General features: G+C 41.0%; 1 protein-coding gene across 4 annotated transcripts in view; it reads left to right on the top strand.

Annotated features, from left to right (window-relative positions):
* Positions 1 to 19,735, top strand: part of ADCY2 (adenylate cyclase 2 (brain)) — a 281,136-nt gene that overhangs the window by 19,101 nt on the left and 242,300 nt on the right. The gene's annotated exons all lie outside the window — the stretch shown is intronic.

Here is a 19,735-nt window from a genome sequence, read left to right as displayed (position 1 = left end):
AGCTTCAAGCTTGTCATTGAAGCCATGGGGTTCTGTAGCCACCCTAGAGAGAGTGAATTGAGCACCAACAGGGTTATCACAGACTTGGTGGGGACTCAAGAGTTGGGGTAGGAGAGAAATAGGAGCCAGGAATGGATAGAGGAAGAACCATTTGTGGGAGCAGAGAACCAGTGAGCGAGAATTGCTGTAGAGACCAAAAGAAAAGGGAGACTCAACATGGGAACAGACTAAAGGGTTCAAGTGCCAGGGTGAGGGAAAGAGCATCACGGGTGTGCTTTAGCTGGAGAGAGCCCAGGATGAGGTTTCCAATGGGTTCTGTTATCCCATGATCTCAGCTAACCACCACCATGTTTGGGCCTCAGTTTCTTCTGCAAAGGGTGAGGACTGGAGTAAGTGAACTCAGGTTGGTCTCTCTGGTTCTAAAGAACACTGTCATAGTGGACACAAGAATCCGTGCTTACATCTTTCCTCTCCTGCAGTTCCCTGAAGAGGCTTTAGGGGTCAGTCTCCTTATCACTCTCACCTTTGGAGGGATGGGCACCCACTTTCATGCCCAGGCCAGTGCCTTCCCTGCCTCAGCGCTGCCTCTCTTCATCATGTACCCTGTTCTCTGGCCTCCCCTCCTGCCTTAAGTGGTGCACATGGTCCACGGTCCCTTCCACCTTCACATTGGCACACACAGAACAGAAGAAGGAGACGGATTAAGAGCCTTGGTTTGCTGGCCTGTGGCATGGACCCACTGGTTTTTCCTCAAACCAATGCTACTTTGGTTTAAGGCTCTCTATACTAATAAAAGGGTAATATGCAAATTAACCATCACTCCACAACAAAGATGGTGGCGTCCTTCGCCACACAGATGGCAATGGCGGCTGGACCCACGGAGCCCGCCAGAGTGGGCGGGCCTGTGGCATGGACCCACTGGTCTCTCCTCAAACCAATGCTACTTTGGTTTAAGGCTATCTATACTAATAAAAGGGTAATATGCAAATTAACCATCACTCCACAACAAAGATAGTGGCATCCTTCGCCACACAGATGGCGATGGCGGCTGGACTCACGGAGCCCGCCAGAGTGGGCGGGATACTTGGCTTCCTTCGGGTGGGACGCTTGGCTTCCTTCGTCACCCCAGCGATGAAGGAAGCCAAGCTTCCCACAAGCCCCAGGCGGCTGCTGAGGGCCAGCCTCTGGGCAGCAGCCACGAAGCCAGCCAGAGTGGGCGGGAGGCGGCTCAGACCCAGAGCGAAGGCAGGGGGCAGCTTGGGCCTGGAGCGAAGGCGGGAGGTGGCAGCCAGAGCGAAGGCCTGGGTCCCGGGTGCCAGAGGGAAGCCGGTGCTGGCAGCCAGGGGAAGGAAGGCCTATTCTTGCACGAATCTTCGTGCATCAGGCCTCTAGTTACTTTATAAGAAGCCTTCTTTCTGGAAGAGCAAGTAGCCCCTCCATGTTCTTCTGTTTTCCTATTCTTTAGACTTTTCTTAGCTTACTTTCTATATGAATTTCAGAATCAGCTTGTCATGCTCAGTGCAAACTCCACCAAGATCTGGATTTAAATTATATGGCATTTCCTATTTTTTGCTCTGAAAGATATTTAACAACTAGGAAATAATAAAAGGACACTACAAAAAACATCCAGAGATATGTTCTTTATAATTTTGTATCTAGTCCTTCCATAGAATGACATGGCATGTCTCTCCAATGATTCTGGGTTTCTTTTATGTCCCTCCGAGACTTTTTTACTTCATGAAATCAGTAGTAATGTTCCTTAGACTTGTTCTTAGGTACCTATATTTTTTTGGTGGTTTTATTAAAGGCATTTTTTTCTTATTCCCTTTTCTATTTAATATCTTTGCATAAGGGTACTGCTGCTTTTTATGTTGATCTGTTATGTTGGACTCTTATTATTAGCTCTGTTCATTTGACTGAGGGTCTCAGTTTATTTATATAGACAGTATCATCATCTCCAGATAATTAACATTTTCTCCCTTTCAAATCCTGAATTCACTCTATTTGCAGGCATTGTGTTGTCTACATGTATTAGCCAGGATTCCTGATACAGAATGGATTAGCATAGTTCGAGTGGCATCAGACCTGTTGTCAACATAATTAGAACATCCATAATTTCACGGGAAATAAAATGTTTGCTCTATGATTAGTAGTTTAATAGAATCAGTTTGTCAGGATAAGGACCTCCATCTGTCTGGAATGCTCTTCTTCCCCATGCAGCGTGGCTCCTGTGTTATCTTCATTGACCTCATGGGTCCCTGTCTCAGAGCAGCATTTCCCGACCTTCAGATGCCACCCCATTGGGCAACACCTCAGCCTACCCCAGTTTCCCATAGCATTGACAAGGATTTATAGCACCTCAAATCATATTCTCTCTTTTTGTCTGTTGACTGTATCCTCTGCAAGAATATAAACTCCTGGGCAGTGATATTCTTTTCACTGTCGTGTCTTTGCACCTATGAGAGTAGAATACAATAGAAAGCACCCATGGCTGCTCACTCAGTGTCTCCCTAATGGATGACTTTATTTTGTCATCTCCATATTTATTGTTGTTGAATTTCTTTTGTATCTGCTTTTTCTGTTTTTGCCCATCTTTTGGTTTTATGACATATATTTTGCTTATATTGATGCTTTAAAAAAATGCCTGTAAGCATATTAAACATACCTTTTCCATAGTCATTTTATTTTCATTTTCTTAAGATTGATTTCTTACAGGATTTGAGTTTGTTGGCTAAATGTCTCAGCGTTAATTGCTCCTGTGAGCTTTGGCATTGCTACTTCCAGGCTCCTATTGAGTGGGATTTTCTTCCTCTGCCCACAGCCATAATCCTACCCGTGATGTTGCCTTCCTTATGCAGCCAGGGCCCTGGGCAAAACTAGACTATATGTGGAGCCTCAGCCCAGATGACATTGCAGGTGGGGTGACCAGCCCTGCTTGTGCCTTGGGCCAGCTGTGTCTGCTTGTTGCTCAGAAGTGCCATAGCCAGGCAGGTTGCAGCTATTTTTGGCCACTTTTTCTTTGTTGGGGATTTGGGCAGGGGTCTGCCTCACACTGTGGACCTGCTCACACATCCGTCCAGAAGAGGGCCACTTTGGGCCCCATTCCTCCACCGGAGCTTCAAATCCTGCCCAAGCCTCTGGCCACAGCTGCTCCATTCCATAGGCAAGCCGATTTAAAATGAAATTATATGCAAACATTAGCAAAAAGCCTGGCATCTTTTAATATTGGCACCACAGATGTAGGCCCCTCAGTGAACACTTCCAGAAGTGTTATAATAGGTTCACTGTGCTTAAGGGATTGTGCTCAAGGGGTGGTTCCCCGTAGGAGATGGTTAAACTAACACTATTGTGATAAGGAAATGCAGGAGTGAGCCCACTGCTCAGACAGAGGGGCCATCCACATGTGACCACCCTCACTGCTGACTCCAATGGCAAGTTTGGGGTTCCCAGGACCACCCTGAGGTTGGGTAACTTCGTAAAAGTACTCACAGAACTCACTGAACACCATTATCCTCCCAGTTATGGGTTATTACAAGGAAAAAATAGAGATGAACATCAGCCAAAGGAAGGGGCAGGAAAACTAGCAAGTGTGGAGCTTTCATTGTCTTCTCTGTGCAGTCACGCACAGCACTACTCTCTCGACAATGTTACATGTCACCATGCAGGGAGTACTGCCTACCCGGGAAGCTCAGCGGCCCTTCTCTGTCCGGAGATTTTTTTCGGGGCTCAATCACCTACTGCCTACGTGGCTGACCTTTAGTCTCCAGCCTCACAGATGCTGGTCTGACACCTGCAGTCTCCAGCCCTCTGGAGGCAGAACAGATCCTGCATGGCCCTAAGACCCCATCATAAATTATATTTAGACTGTCTCTGACCAAACAAAGGCACTCCTGTCAGGCAGAGCATTCCAGGGACTTAGGGATGATGTCCCAGGAGCACAGGGCAAGGCCAGACCTCTGTCTGGGTCAGGTTAATTCTTCGCTGCCCAGGTGGCTTCAGTGTAGATCCCAGCCGTTAACATCTCTGGTGCAGAACATACTAGTAGAGTATAAGCAACCAGCATGCGCATCATCTGTTCCGTGCCCGGCCCTGTCCTGAGCACTTTCCCCATGGAACCTCATTGATCCCCACATAAACGCCAAGAGGTGGGCACCATCACACTCATCTTAGTGACACTGAGTAAGTCTTTCCTGCCTGGCACATTGTTGTAATGTCCTTCATTCATCTGTGAAGCCTAAGCTTTTCGATGCCATTTTATTTAATGAATTTATAACAAGACAAATCCATTTCCTCTTAGTTGATAACTACTGACTGGTGACCCTCGCTCTGAGATGGGAATGCCATTCAGAAGGTAGCAGGATAGGAGGGCAAGTGTCTGGATGGGGTGAGGCTTACACACAAGAGATGCTGGGTTGGCTGAGTGAGGACAAGAGGGCTGAATTGTATCTGCATTTGACTCCAGTCTTCTGCTTCCCTCACACTGAGAGCTCATTGAATGGAGTTAATAAACACTTCCATTCCTGACAACCCCATTTCAGGCTTGGTGGGGAGACCATACTGAAGTTATTGTATAGATTTGTTAAATTACCTACTCGAAAGGCTAACATTTTGCTCCAGGAAGAAGAGACTTTCTTTGTTCTATTTCCTAACAAGATGCTAGGCATTCAGCATGTGCCTATCTGTGTTTTCTTACAAAAATAGGACATAAGTATGCAAATATCATTTTCGTATTGAAAGTGGGTGAAATGTAAGAAAATAAAGAGCTCTCATAGGCTTTGAAATGGTACAGAATTGGTTTGCTTTTCCTTTAGTGCAGTCACCTGGAATGCTATTAAACAATGGATTTACCATGGGAAGAACCTAGTAGCATATAAATGAAAGGAGACAAATCCAGCCTGCCCCTGAGTATCCAAGAAACCATCGCTGTCTGCTTTTGTGCACCAGGTTGATTTCTCAGAGGGTATTTTGGAGTTAATACGAAGAGGCACACACAACTCAGAAAAATAAAAAAACAATGTAAAAATTATTGTACCTAACAACAAAGATGAGAGTTTTTAATATTTTTTGTTGTTTTTAAAAGCAAATAATATACTGACAAAGTGTGAATTTTAAGGAAGTGCAGCAACACAGACCAGCCTGAAGTGTCGTTATTTTGAGATTCTCCCACATTTCTGCTCTTCAGAGCGGAGGTGGCATTTCTGTATTCTTCCTCCTCTCAGTTCCCAGCCAGAGCATGTGAAAGTCATACTGGCTATGCGGTGAACTGGGAATTTACCACAACCCTCCCTGGGCCTTCCAGTCCTGACCCTGTTCAAATAGACAGTTCAGTCAGTGTTTCTGGAACAATCTCTCTGCTTCTCTTCCTTCTCTCCTCCTGTGCTTTCCTTTAGAGCAGCGGTTCTCAACCTGTGGGTCGAGACCGCTTTGGCAGTCAAACGACCCCACAGGGGTTGCCTAAGACCATCATGCATATCAGATATTAACATTACAATTCATAACAGTAGCAACATTACAGTTATGAAGTAGCAATGAAAATAATTTTATGGTTGGGTCACAACAGGAGGAACTGTATTTAAAGGGCCAGAAGGTTGAGAACCACTGCTTTAGAGAAACACAGGCCCTGGTGCTGAGATGGACATTGCAATTAACTGTCATCTGTTCCTTAAACAGGCACAGCCATTCTCACCTTGGCACTTTTGTTGTCCTCCCCAACCTCACCCAAACATCAAGGTACATTTGAAAGACGGGTGGCTTTGGAGGCATTTTTATTGGCTTCTCTTTTCCCAGTGTCTAGCACAGTGTCACATAGGTAGGATCATACCCCAAATACTTGTGGAAATACTGAATGAGTGTACACATAGCATATTGGTTTGCTTGCCTCTTCCACCGTAATAGTGATAGAAAACACTTCCATTGCCCTGGTCCTTCCCTTTATATACATCATTCAGTTACTTTATATACATAAGTTATTTGATCTGTACAACTCTGTGAAGTAAGTACTATTATTACTTGCAATTCCTCAGAGGCGAAAACTGAAGCCCAGAGTGGTTAATCAAGTTCCCCAAAGTCACACAGCAAGAAGAGAGCCAGAATTTGAACGTGGCATTTTGGCACAGTGATCATCGTCCATCATCTTCATATATCCATTATGGTTGACAGCTGTGTGGTGTTTCCTGTTGTGACTTGGAAAATGACAGATTATTGTGTGATGAGGGAGATATTTAGGAATTTTGGATTGTTCTATCTGAACCACTTTGGCTTAGTTGTTATTTAGAAAAACTTCATGAAGAGGTAGCTGTTACTTCAGAGATGACAAAAAATCAGTCATGTTGCTGGTTTTGTCAGCACATAATCCTTGTTGGAGGTATTTTCACTTCTCAGATGCATCACTAAGAGAAATGACACATATTTGACCCGAGGAATAAATGTTTATGTATCTACTGGTTGCTTTTATAATGAAATTAACATCAATTCTTTATAAACAGATTCCTTATCATTTTATTCCTTTCTGCTGGCATTGTCATCTGGTTCTGTCTTAGCTCCTGACACCTATAATCTACCACTTTCCTCCTCATAGGAAAACCCCATCAGATTCCAAGGGCCCTCGAAAGGCATTCTCTGGGATGCCAGCTCAGGGTGCAGTCCAGCCCAGTACCGGCTTCTCCTTGTGTTGGGAGAAGCTGTGCCGGTTTTGGGTCCTGTCCAATACCTTGCTTGATGTCTGGATAACATGGCTCCTGGGGCTGCCACTGTTGAGAGAGGGAAGGGGGGGCGGAGACTGGGGATGCTGGCCCTGTGTGTGTTGCTCTCAGGGCATCTGGAAGCACCTCGAGGGAGGTCAACCTGAAGTTGAAAGATGTTGTGACTGTGATCTGGAATTCGGCGTGTTTTCCTGAAGAAGTTAGAATTATATTTTACAAGGGAGGGAAAATGTTCTGTAGGCTTTCCAAACAAACATCTGTTGTTGACACAGTTTAAATGCAGACATTTTTGATGGTGGTTGTCTTAGGGCTTCCTGCCTTCAGTGTCCCTACTGTTTGCCAGATGATTTTATGAAAGGTTGTGTTTGTAATAGAATTCCAGCTACCTTGGCCTTGAATCTTGGAAGCCATTATTATATCCAAAGAAACATACTTATTGGGAACTGGTAAATAGCACAACCTGTCACTGTCACGTTTGGACTGTGTGTGTGTACCCAGGCGAGCATGCAGGCGAGCTGCCGTGAAGGGGAGTGAATTCTAGATTCCGGGCTGGAGCAGCAAGTTCGCAGGAAAAAATAAATCCAGAGTTTAAATTATTTGCTATTAAGAGTTGCTAAGCAACACCTCACTGAGCTTCTCCAATATTCAGAATTTCAAATTTCCTTTTCTCAGCAGCCACTAATAACATCCTCACCCAGCAATTTCACAGAGTTGAAAAATCAGAGTTCAGAGTTTGGAAAGGTGCTGAAATTCTCAGGACAGAAAACCAAAACGGAGAGAGGGGAGAGGACATAAGCTCAGGGATTTGTAAAGGAATCTATCCAGTATCCACCTGGGACCGATGAGCACTTGCCTGGGAGGAACGTACCACAGATGTGGAAGAACCTCCAAGAAACAGTAGATGGAATAATTCCTGTCCTGGGCCTGGAGAGCAGGCACCAGAGACAAAGGACATTTCACAATGCGAAAGGCAAGAAGAAAAAATAAAAGGCAGGCAGACTAGAAAATAAGAATTTAGGCTGGCTTTATCCGTCTGCGTGTGGACTGTCCATTATAGTAGCCACTAGCCATATGAGGTTACTGAGCACATCAGATGTGGCTGTTTTGAATCGAGATGTGCTCCAAGTGTAAACACTGACTTTTAAAGACAAAGTATGAAAAAAGTAAACCATTCCATTCGTAATTGTTTTACTCATAACATGATGAAACTAGAGGCCCAGTGCATGAAATTCGTGCACGGGTAGAGTCCCTAAGCCTAGCCAGCAATCAGGGCCAATCAGATTCTCTGCTTCCCCACCTCCCCACCTTCCTGCCTCCTCCTTCCCTCACTCCCTCAGCGCCCCGCTACCGTGACTGGTCGCCTGCCATGTTCCGTGCCACCCCCTGGTGGTCAGCACACGTCATAGCGAGCAATCAAACTCCTGGTCGAAGGGGGGGACACTTTGCATATTAGCCTTTTATATATAGAGGTTATATTTTGGAAAAATTGGCTATATATGATATGTTATTAAAATCAAAATTTACCTACTTTTAATGTGGTTACTAGAAATTGTTTTTTTATGAGAGCTGAACTCATTCAGCTATGAAGAAAGGGGCACATCCTCCCTCCAGCCCAATTTGCATATTCTTAGGTGACTAAGAATCTTTGGGGGTGTGCAGGAGCCCCATAGGGAAGTCCCAACTCAACTGTAATTAACTAACTGGCTCCTCCAGGGAGCCAGCACAGGCTTGGTCTGCCTGGGCCCCAAACCCTTCCAGTTGTTTTTAGACAGCCGGGAGAGAAACTGATGCCACATTTGACCCACTACATAACATGTCTAGAAAATTTGCTCAGATTACAGATATCCAGAAATAAATAAAAAATTAATATGTGAAATTGTGCCTCCAAGGCCAGAAACTCCCAATTCCCAGCCCTCATTTAATACTCCTGATAGAAAGCCTTTACTTGCAAGTGCTTTATAGAAATGGGAAGATTTAATTAAAAAATATCAACTTAAGAATGGCCAAAATGCAGTTGTCTTTGGGCACCTATATTAATATTTTGCATGCAGAAATTAGAAAAATGCCAGCTCTAAAATTAAACTGAATGACTATATGGGAAGCATATCTTGATTTGGAAATTAGAAGCTTCTAAGGAGAAGCATGGAAAACAATATTCTTCAAAAAAAAGATGGAAATTAATAAGAAATTTTAGAGCCTGTCTCAGAACTATCGCTACTAGAAAATTTAATATTATACATGTGGCTTGTGTTGTTTTGCCTTTGTATTGAACAATTGTAGCCTATGTTAAAAATCCTATGAAACCTAAAAAATGCTACCAAAAATGGGTTTACTGAGTTTGAAGTTTACAAAGTTGAGATACAGAAATAAACTGTGTTCTTATATATTAGAATCTTCCGATCAGAAATAGAAAAAATACCATTTACTATTGCATCAAAAATATAAAACACTTAGGAGTAAATTTGAATAAATGTGTGTAACTCTTCTTTCTACATGGAAAACTATAAAACATTGCTGGCAGAAATGAAGAAATAAGCGGAGGGATAGACTATGTTCATGGACCCACAGACACAATGTGGTTGTCAGTTCCCTTCAAATTCATCCTCTAGATGTAACTCAATTGCAATAAAAATTCCAGCTCTCTTATAGCATAACAAGCAAATTCTAAAATGTATATGGACTTTGCATTTGGTCATTCTTGTGATTTTACATGCTGTATTCTTCAAGAAATAAAATTCTGATGTGTTTTATAAAAATAAATAAATAAAATACCTAGAACAGCCAAAACAAATTTGAGAAAGCAGATATTACTCTACTGGATTTCAAGATTTATTATATAACTATGGTACAGTAATCACATATTATGGGATTCATGAAAAATAAATATTTAAGCCACTGGTATACAATTGACTGTCCAAAATTAGTCCCACACGTATGGTCAGTTTATTTTCAACTATGTTCTAAGCCAATTCAGTGGGAAAGTATAAACTTTTCAAAAATAGCTGCTGAAAATATTGGACAGCTGAGTGCAAAAAAACAAACTTCCACCCTCAGCTCATGCAATATACCAAAATTAACTCTAAATGGATCAAAGACTTTAAAAATATAGTTCCCAAACTGTTAAACTTATAGAAGAAAACACGAGAGACAATTTTTGGCATTCTTGGGTTGAAAGCTTTTTCTGAAATAGAACACACCAAACCTGAACTATTAACGAAAAAGACCTGATCAATAGGATTGTCCAAAATGAAAAAACTTTTACTATTCAAAGGCACTATTATGAAAGTGAAAAGGCCCACCATAGAGTGGGAAAACTAGTTACAAAACATATACCTGACAAAAAGTCTATACTTAGAATATATAATAATAGACTCTTACAACTCAATTGTACTCGATGAAGGTGTAAAAATAGTGTATGAGGTTTTGTAGCACACAAATAATTTTCACATACTCCATTTCAAATTATTGATATAGTATCCTCAAAGGGGAGGCATAATTTCCATTTTAAACATCGGGGGAAATCCCAAAAACCTGAGATACAAAAAGAGATTTTGTGACTTTCCAAAAACGTGGCGGGTCTCCAGCTGGAACTGACTGTTTCTTCAGTCCTGGTTCTGGCATTCAGATGTGCTGACTCATCAGCTCTTGGCTGTGACCCGCCATGCCTTTATAATGGCTCAAAGGAAGGAGGTATCTATAAGGAGAATAAAGTGACTGAGATGTAAGAGAATGGCAGTATTTCTGTTTTTATCAAGTCTGAGATGATTCTTTAAGCATAGTTTTATTGCATATTAAACTTTCCAAAAGGTTGGCAAATGGATTGCTGAGTTGTTTGAAATTCAATTTCCGTTTAGCCTGTTTTTTAAAAGACTATTTTTCATTGAACATGGGAAAAACATACACGCCTGCAAAATGCCTAGGTCACCAGCCTACATTTTCTTTAATGCTCTTGATGTGTAAAAATTATCTTTATTACTATTTTTACCTCCTGATGGGGGATATAACTAAAGAACCAAATATTCTAAGAAGCATTAAAATACAGATACATTACTACAAAAATCATGCAGCAATGAAATAAATTTTGAGTTTTTGGGGGTTGAAAGCTGAATTTCCTGTAGAAGGGAAATAAATGGGGGTTTGTTATAATAAAATAGAAAAATAACCAAATCTAATTTTACTGGATTGGCCCAGATATAGATAAGTAGACCGAGGGGAAAGAGGGAGCTCAGAAGCACACCTGTCGTGTATGGCAGAGGTGGAATTAAAACATAGTGGGGCAGGGTGGACTATTCAGTAAGTGAAAAATAAATAAATGAAATAAATAAATAAGAAAAAATTGGCTATATTATGGTAAAAATCAAATTTCTTCTTCATTCCATATAAAAATACAAATTCAAGGTGGTTTTAAATCTAAATTAGGAAAGCAGACCAAATATGTAGAGGGAAATCTCTTTGTAACAGCAGTATAAGAAAGGGTTTCTTCCTCACTGTGTGTGTTGTGTGTGTGGTGTGTGTGTGTGTGTGTGTGTGTGTGTGAGAGAGAGAGAGAGAGAGAGATGTATCAAAAGCTAGTATGGCATAATATTCAGTGTATGATGTGTGCTCATGGGTGGTTGTCATATTTGTTGTACTTTTAAAAATTTGGGTTTTGGTAGTTTTAGTGTTTTGCATCTTATAGTAAAATAAAAAATGTGAAAAGAACATCAGCTATGCTAAATATAATGTTGCCTTTGAACTGCATTTGCCATTCTGTGCTGTCTGTCCCCAGCCCAGCTTTTAGCCCAGCTTTTAGAATCCGACCTCCTTATCTGCCTCTCAGCCATGTCTCCTTGCGCTCCTTCCCCCATGGCCTTGGTAACAACAGATTGTTGTTCACTGGGGTGAAAAGAAAACCACTTTCCTTTTCCCCTAAATGTGTGTTATTGTCACTAGTTTTAATAAGTGTTCTATTTTCGAAACAAAAAAAAATTGTATAGCATTACACAAATGCCAGAGGTTGTAATACTGAATGATGGTAAGATTTAGTCACTGGGATCTGTATTTAACAATTAATGAACCTCAATCAAAACATTAAAAGAATATTCTCATTTAAAAGAAATAGCTAGGCCCAGGCCATACCTCAATTGGTTAGAGCTTAGTCCCAAAATGCCAAGGTTTTGGGTTCGAACCCCAGTCAGGGCACATGCAAGAAACAACTGATGAATGCGTAATAAATGGAACAATAAATCAATACTTCTTTCTCTTTCTATCTTTTCCCCTCTCTCTCTAAAAATCAGTCAATAAAATTTTTAAAAAATAAAAGAATTAGCTAAAAGGTGATATCATTACATTTACTTGGCATACTTGAGGGATTAATTAGTGGCATATTCCTTAGGCATAAAGTAATTATAATTGAATATTAATTGCTTTCCTTCGTTCCCAAATATTCCCCCTCACCCCAAAACTATTGACAAAATATGAGAAATGAAGGATTGAAATGAAGGCATCTGATCCTTTTTGCTTTATGGAGGCATGCTGTTAATTATGATATCAATGTATTTTTGACATTTTTATTGTGATAATAGCTATTACATTAGCAGAGAACTAAATAAAATAATTGCGGATAGATTAAAATTCTGCCACTCTCTTTCTTTTCATTGTCTTCTACATATAAGGCCTGTGCTTTCATTTAACTGCAGAAACTCTAAGTGTGATGCCCACAGGGGCGTGGTCAACACTTACTGCTTGTCAGATTCACGCTACATACATCTTTGAAGAAAATGAAACTCAGAATCTAGATATGACAGCCAATAGTTCTTTCTTTCCCAATTGAAAATGTAAAGCCACCAAGACTAAGTAGGGGATATGTGGATGCTGCACACTCTAAGGATATGAGCACAAATTTGTGAACTATAAGTGGAATCAGGCCTTTATAATTTGGAGGGCATTGGTCCACTGGTCTCTGGTGTAGTCTCTGAAAGCTTTAGTCTGGTTATGTGTGAGTTTCAGGGGATGCAGAGACCCTAGACTACAGCGAGGAAGTGGGGTCCTGCAAAGGTGTGCTGCGCATATTGTGATAATAAAGGGCCAAGGGTTTCAGCCTAGACATCCTGTGGGAAGTCTCCGCGGGTCCAGAATCTGTTTTGTAGCTTTATAGGATGATCTGATTGTGGGGAATTAATTCACTTTTACCCAGAATGCCAATTTATGATTTCATTGCTGTTCAGAGAATGCTCCTGTCTGCTAAACAAAATGCCTTCTTTCTGGTGTAGGTTACCTGGGAAACCTATTCAATTGGGTGCGTGTTGAAGATCAGATCAGAACAAAGAGGGTGATGAGCTCTTCTTGGTATTTTATTCAGGCTTCCACAGAGTCTGAGGAATATCACAATTGCACAAGGGGGACTTTGCTTTTGACAGGTTATGTTGGGTAAAAGTTTTGGGCTATGTTGCTTGGAGATCCCAGGAGATCAGGATCAATGTCTTGCACACAATCTCAAGTGAACCAATCAAATATCTATATAGAGTGTGGCCCAGAGAAGAGGATGAATGACTTTGGAATAAGAGCAATTTTCCCTTCAATTGGAGGAAAACCTAGGCTTGGTTTTCTTTGACATCATCTCTTTTGGATTCCCCTTCGCTTATTATTTAACACTTGTCCCAGTGTGAGACTGTGTTCTTTGGTCATATGACATAATCAGAATCTTCAGCAGACCTGGGGTTTGTGGCCATCAGGACTTGCTCAGCAGGGACAGTTCAGGGCATAAGACTGCTCATTTGTAAGCAACCGGAAAGATTCCCATTGACTATAAGCTATTACTTAATTACTAGTAAATGAATGCACATTTCCTTAAGAGTCTAAAAGGACTTCTAATCAGTTCCAATTAAATAAAGGGCTCCTATGAGTGGCTGGAGAATGTGTCAACTACTAAAAGCACAGCTAAAGTTTCTTTCTCATTTTGAATAGAGGATATTGTGCATGTGTGGTCAGTGATAGGGCCTTTGCCATCTAAACATGGTAGCCAGGCATCGCTTTAGCTTTACTTGTTACTCTGAGATGTTTATGCCCAACATAATTAATCACAGACTTGAGCACCTATAACGATTGGCCAGTATTTCCCCCCCAACAGATAATAAAGTGACCTGATGGTGATTTTTTTTTAATTTTTTATTTGTTTTTTTTGCTAAAAGTATTACAAAGGGTATTACATTGTGTCCTTTCACTTACTCAAAATGGCAAACATGTCCCTAGTGACACAATGTTCAAATGGTTGGCCATGAGTTTGCTGGGATGATGGCCTATGGGTCTAATTGGAACTGCAATTTCCCCAAAAGCACTTTTATTTTTTTTTTTATTAGATTTTCCTTGACAATCCCCTGGCCTCCCCTACCCCCCATTGTCTTATGTCCATTGGTTATGCTTATATGCATGCATACAAGTCCTTCGGTTGATCTCTTACTCCCCTCCCTTCTGCCCCCCAACCCTCTCTGGCCTTCCCACTGCAGTTTGACAATCAGTTTGAGGCAGCTCTGCCTCTGTATCTATTATTGTTCAAAAGTTTGTAATGGTCTTTATTATCCATGAATGAGTGAGATCATGTGGTATTTTTCCTTCATTGACTGGCTTATTTCACTTAGCATAATGCTCTCCAGCTCCATCCATGCCGTTGCAAATTGTAAGAGTTCCTTCTTTTTTACAGCAGCATAGTATTCCATCGTGTAGATGTACCACAGTTTTCTAATCCATTCATCTACTGATGGGCACTTAGGCTGTTTCCAGATCTTAGCTATGGTGAATTGTGCTGCTATGAACATATGGGTGCATATATCCTTTCTGATTGGTGTTTCTGGTTTCTTGGGATATATTCCTAGAAGTGGGATCACAGGGTCAAATGGGAGTTCCATGTTTTGTTTTTTGAGGAAACTCCATACTGTCTTCCATAGTGGCTGCACCAGTCTGCATTCCCACCAGCAGTGCACGAGTGTTCCTTTTTCTCCACATCCTCTCCAGCACTTGTCGTTTGTTGATTTGTTGATGATAGCCATTCTGACAGGTGTGAGATGGTACCTCATTGTTGTTTTGATTTGCATCTCTCGGATGATTAGTGACTTTGAGCATGTTTTCATATGTCTCTTGGCTTTCTGAATGTCCTCTTTTGAAAGGTGTCTATTTAGATCCTTTGCCCATTTTTTGATTGGATTGTTTATCTTCTTTTTGTTAAGTTGTATGAGTTCCCTATAAATTTTGGAGATTAGGCTCTTATCAGATATGACGTTGGCAAATATGTTTTCCCACGCAGTGGGTTTTCTTGTTGTTTTGTTGATGGTTTCTTTTGCTGTGCAGAAGCTTTTTATTTTTGATGGTGATTTTTTACAGATAAAAGGCAACTGTTAAAAACTTTAGAAGCCCTTGGATATCTCAGTGTTCTTACCTTGTTTTTTTTAGTAGAGTCAGCATGAAACAATTACAATCAATCCCCATTACTTGTTTATCACAAGTTTGCGATTTTGCCTGCGTGTTAATATTTATTTGTAATCCCAAAATCAATATTCGAGGTCATTTGTGGACATGAGCAGAGCGGGGTCAAATTTGAGTTGCCCAATGTGCACCTTCCCAGCTGAGGTGGATCAAGGTGACACTCTGCCTTCTTGCAGCTCTCACACTGTAAACAAGTGTCCCTTGCATGGTCTATTTCTTGCCACAGTTTTTGCATTTTTGTTGATTTCACTGCTTAAAATGGCCCCCATGCATCAAGCTGAAATACTGTCTAGTGTTCTAAGATCAGGGAGACTATGGTGGGCCCCACAGAGAAAATAACGTGCTGGGTAGGTAAACTTTCTTTAGGTATGAGTTACAGTGCTGGTGGCTGGGAGTTGAATATAATGAATTAACAGTATATAGTGAATGAGGTATCTTTAACAGAAACACAAGAAAACAAGGTTATGTACTGATCGGTTGATAAAAATGTTGTGACCCGCGATGCACAAGAACCTAGCCCTATATTTAATGGTTCAGTATTGGCTGATTCAGTATTTATGGTGATGTTATATACACAACTACCGTGAGTACGGAGAGTAGACTGTACCTTATCTTGGGAGAAGTCAATAACAACATTAATGCGATAACCTATGGAGATGAAATTGCAACCGCTGGTTTCAAGTCTGTCTCTTCCTTTGCCTTTTCCGTTTTCATATTTGAATGCTGAAACTATATATGCCTTGGCCTTGATATTTCCGTGAGCTGTATTTTGGTCCCACTCAATTTCAGCCCATCTTGGAAGTATCGACAACCGGTAATATTATTAGAGAACCAGAAAAACAGGTCCGTGCGAAGGATTAAAGAATTCCAGGATTAACATTCCAAAACAAACGTCCTTAAGTCAGAATGTGCCTGCTCTTCAGCAGCTGGTGCTCTTGGCAACAGCTTGGCTGCAGGTGCCGCCTGGGTGATGCTGTCCCCGGGGCTCTCCTGGGCTCCTGAAAAACAACCTGTGATGAGGAGCAGCAGCGTAAGGACAGCACAACAGGCGTGGGCAGTTTGTCGGGGATGCTTCCAGATAAAACAACTGCCACTTCCTCAGGGAGTATCCTGGGAAACCCAGTGGCTGGCCTGTGAGTCATTTCAGAGCCACTCTGCCTTCACAAGGGGCTATTTCTGTCCCTTGAGTGGCATTTAGGTGGGAGATTGATCTTCTAAAGAGGCCACGGGGATCAGACACAGCCCACTTCGCAGGTACCAGTTGTGGGACCGGTGCTCACCTCTGACATGCTCACCCTAACAGATTTTCTACAGTAACAGTGGTACTATGATTGATATCAGTGAATTCAGAGGGTGACAAACTGATCCCTCCACTGTGTGCTTTCCCATCTGTTGATGACACTGGCCTGGAGCCATTATTTTGTTTATATTCTTAATTCTAACTTTCTTAAAGGAATTTAAGAAATTTCACTTATGAACCAGGGCTATTTATTTTATTTGAGATGAAACTGTAATAGAAAAGGAAGAATAAATTAACTTTTCTGCTGTAACTGATAGTTTTCAGAGTAAAGAATTTATGCCCTATTATAATTTTGAGGGGATACTTCCTCTTTTGGGATATCATTTGAACTCTTGGATTTATATTCCTGAATATTATTATAAACAATTTTATGTGTTTCAATCAGTTGTAGTCATTATTATTTTTGATGTTCTAATATAGTTATTTAGTTAGTTAAAGCCCCATAATATTTGCTTTTGTGTCAATATTTTTATTGACTTCAGAGAGGAGGTGAGAGGGAGAGAGAGATATCGACATCAATGATGAGACTCATTGATCAGCTGCCTCCTGCATGCCCTCTACTGGGCACTGAGTCTACAACCCAGGCATGTGCCCTGACTGGGAATCAAACTGTGACCTCCTGGTTCATAGGTCAATGCTCAACCATTGAGCCACACTGTCTGGGCTGCTTACGTGTCTGTGACATAAACCCATTTGTCCTTTATAGCTCCATTAGAGGCCCGGTGCATGACATTCGTGCACTTGTGTGTGTGTGTGTTGGGGCGGGGGGTGATCCCTCAGCCCAGCCTGTGCCCTTTCACAGACCGGGAGCCCTCAGGGATGTCCGACTGACAGCTTAGGCCCGCTTTCTGCAATATAATTTTGAAAAGAAAGAAACCATGACTTTACAGTGATATTTCTTATTTAAATTTAGTTCTTTTCTGTTAGAAATAATGCCACAATGAATGGTTTTGTACATTTTTTTGCCTGTATATTGTTTGTATAGCCACCTAGAAATACGGTAGGACTTTTAGGGCAAAGGATAAGCACGGTTTGGCTAGAAATGGTCGCATCTCCCTGTTCTGGACTTGGACCACATTGCCTCCCCAGTCATGCATATGCCACCTGCTAACCAACAGGATATGCTGTTCTCTAGATGGAGGAATCATTTCTCAGTGCATTCCTTTTGTTAGGAGTGTGCTCCTGTTTTCAAAGGACATTTTAATTTCTTCTTCTCTGAACTATTTCTTCATAGTTTTGCCCATTTTTGCATTAGATTATTCTCTTTTATAAGAATTATTTGCTTATTAATAATTTGCCTTTGAAAGAAGTTGCAAATATTTTCCCCACTTTGTCCTTTGTGCTTTTGAGTTTTCTTGTAGTATACTCTGCATGCAAAAGCTTGATTTTATTTTTTTATGTAGTTGAATTAATGTAGCCTTTTAGTTTATGTTCTAATATAGTTATTTAGTTAGTTAAAGCTTGTAGATTTTGAGGTACATTGAGGAAGTTTCTCCCAACTTCTGGATTATAAAGATTATGAGTTCATCTTTATGTGGCTCACTGACTCATGTGGCATCATTCATCTTGATAGAAAGTGTGACATGATTTATCTTTTTCCAAATGGCTTCCCAGTTGGCCCAATGCCATTAATTCATAAGATGCCACTATTTCCTTTCTGCAGGGCCTTTTATTTTTTTTTCACTCTTTTCTCTTCTTTCAGCCTCTTTGTGTGCCAGACCACTTTGTTTTAATTTGGGAGGTCTTACAATATGTTTTATTATTTGGTAGGTCTTTTATGGTATTATATACTTCATAATGAACTTTTCTAGCTCTTCAGAAAAACAAACAAACAAACATGTGCTATTACTATCGAAATTGCACCAAATTTCTAACTAACCCTATGGAAAATTGATAGCTCTGTGATCCAAGGACAGATATATTTTCTTTTTATTCATGTCTACTTTTTTTTTCCTTTTTCTTTTAGAGGTATTTTCACTGTCTTATACAGGTGTGGCACCTGTCTCATTTATTTGCCGAGGTGTTGTGTTGTTGTGTTTTGTCATTCAGTTATTTTTCTGTATGAATGAGGTATTTTTCCATTGTCATCTGTCTTTTTATATTTGTGTTATAAATAAGGTTTATTGATTTTTCTTTGTTAAATTTGCATCCTTTTGAATAAATTCTCTTTTTACAAAAGTCTGTAATTCACTTTTGAAGTTTCAGTAAGTTTTATCTGCATATAAAGATTATTTTCTGTCTTTTTTTTCACCCAATTCTTATGCCTCTGATTGCTTTCTCTTTTTTTCATTGCATTGTCTAATATACCATTACCATATTTAACAGTAGTGGTGACAGTTGGCATCTGTGTCATTTTTCTCACTTTAGTAGGAATGTCTCCAGTGTTTCCTCATTAAGTAAGATCCTGGCATTTGGACTCAGATTTTTATTTACATAATCACATTCAACGTTAAGTAAGCATCTATCAATTCCTTTTTACTGGGTGTTTTTATAAAGAAAAGTTGTTGGGTACTGTTAATTGCCTCTTGACATTTTTAGAAATGAATTCTATAGATCTTTTAATATAATCACTTATATTTAAGGATTTTGATTGCTCACTATACTCACCAGCGTTATAAGGTGCCTGCATTTGTCTGCTTTTAAATAATTTTTGTCCTGAATTCCACCATGTCTGACACCAAAGTTGTAACACTAGATTAAATGTTATTGCTTTTGCTCATCCTTTTGTATATCCTTTCACATCCTTTTATTTTTAATCTTTCTGGGTTATTTTAAGAATTTCTTATCCTCCTATATAATATGCAAATTGGGTAATATGCAAATTGACCCTAACAGCAGAACGACCAGGAAGGACCAGTCACTATGAAGCACACTGACCACCAGGGGGCAGATGCTCAATGCAAGAGCTGCCCCCTGGTGGTCAGTGCGCTCCCACAGGGTGAGCTCCACTCAGCCACAAGCTAGGTTGACAGCTGCGAGCGCAGCAGGGGTGGCGGGAGCCTCTCCCACGTCCTTGGCAGCACTAAGGATGTCCAACTGATGGCTTAGGCCCGCTCCCTGCGGGGAGTTGGCCTAAGCCATCAGTTGGACATCCTTAGTGCTGCCAAGGACGTGGGAGAGGCTCCCGCCACCCCTGCTGCGCTCGCAGCTGTCAACCTAGCTTGTGGCTGAGTGGAGCTCACCCTGTGGGAGCACACTGACCACAGGGGGCAGCTCTTGCATTGAGCATCTGCCCCCTGGTGGTCAGTGTGCTTCATAGTGACTGGTCCTTCCTGGT

The sequence above is a fragment of the Myotis brandtii genome, unplaced genomic scaffold, assembly GCF_000412655.1.
Source record: "Myotis brandtii unplaced genomic scaffold, ASM41265v1 scaffold115, whole genome shotgun sequence".
Taxonomy (NCBI): Eukaryota; Metazoa; Chordata; class Mammalia; order Chiroptera; family Vespertilionidae; genus Myotis; species Myotis brandtii.
Note: the sequence above shows the minus strand (reverse complement) of the source record. Positions and strands in the feature narration are given on the sequence as shown.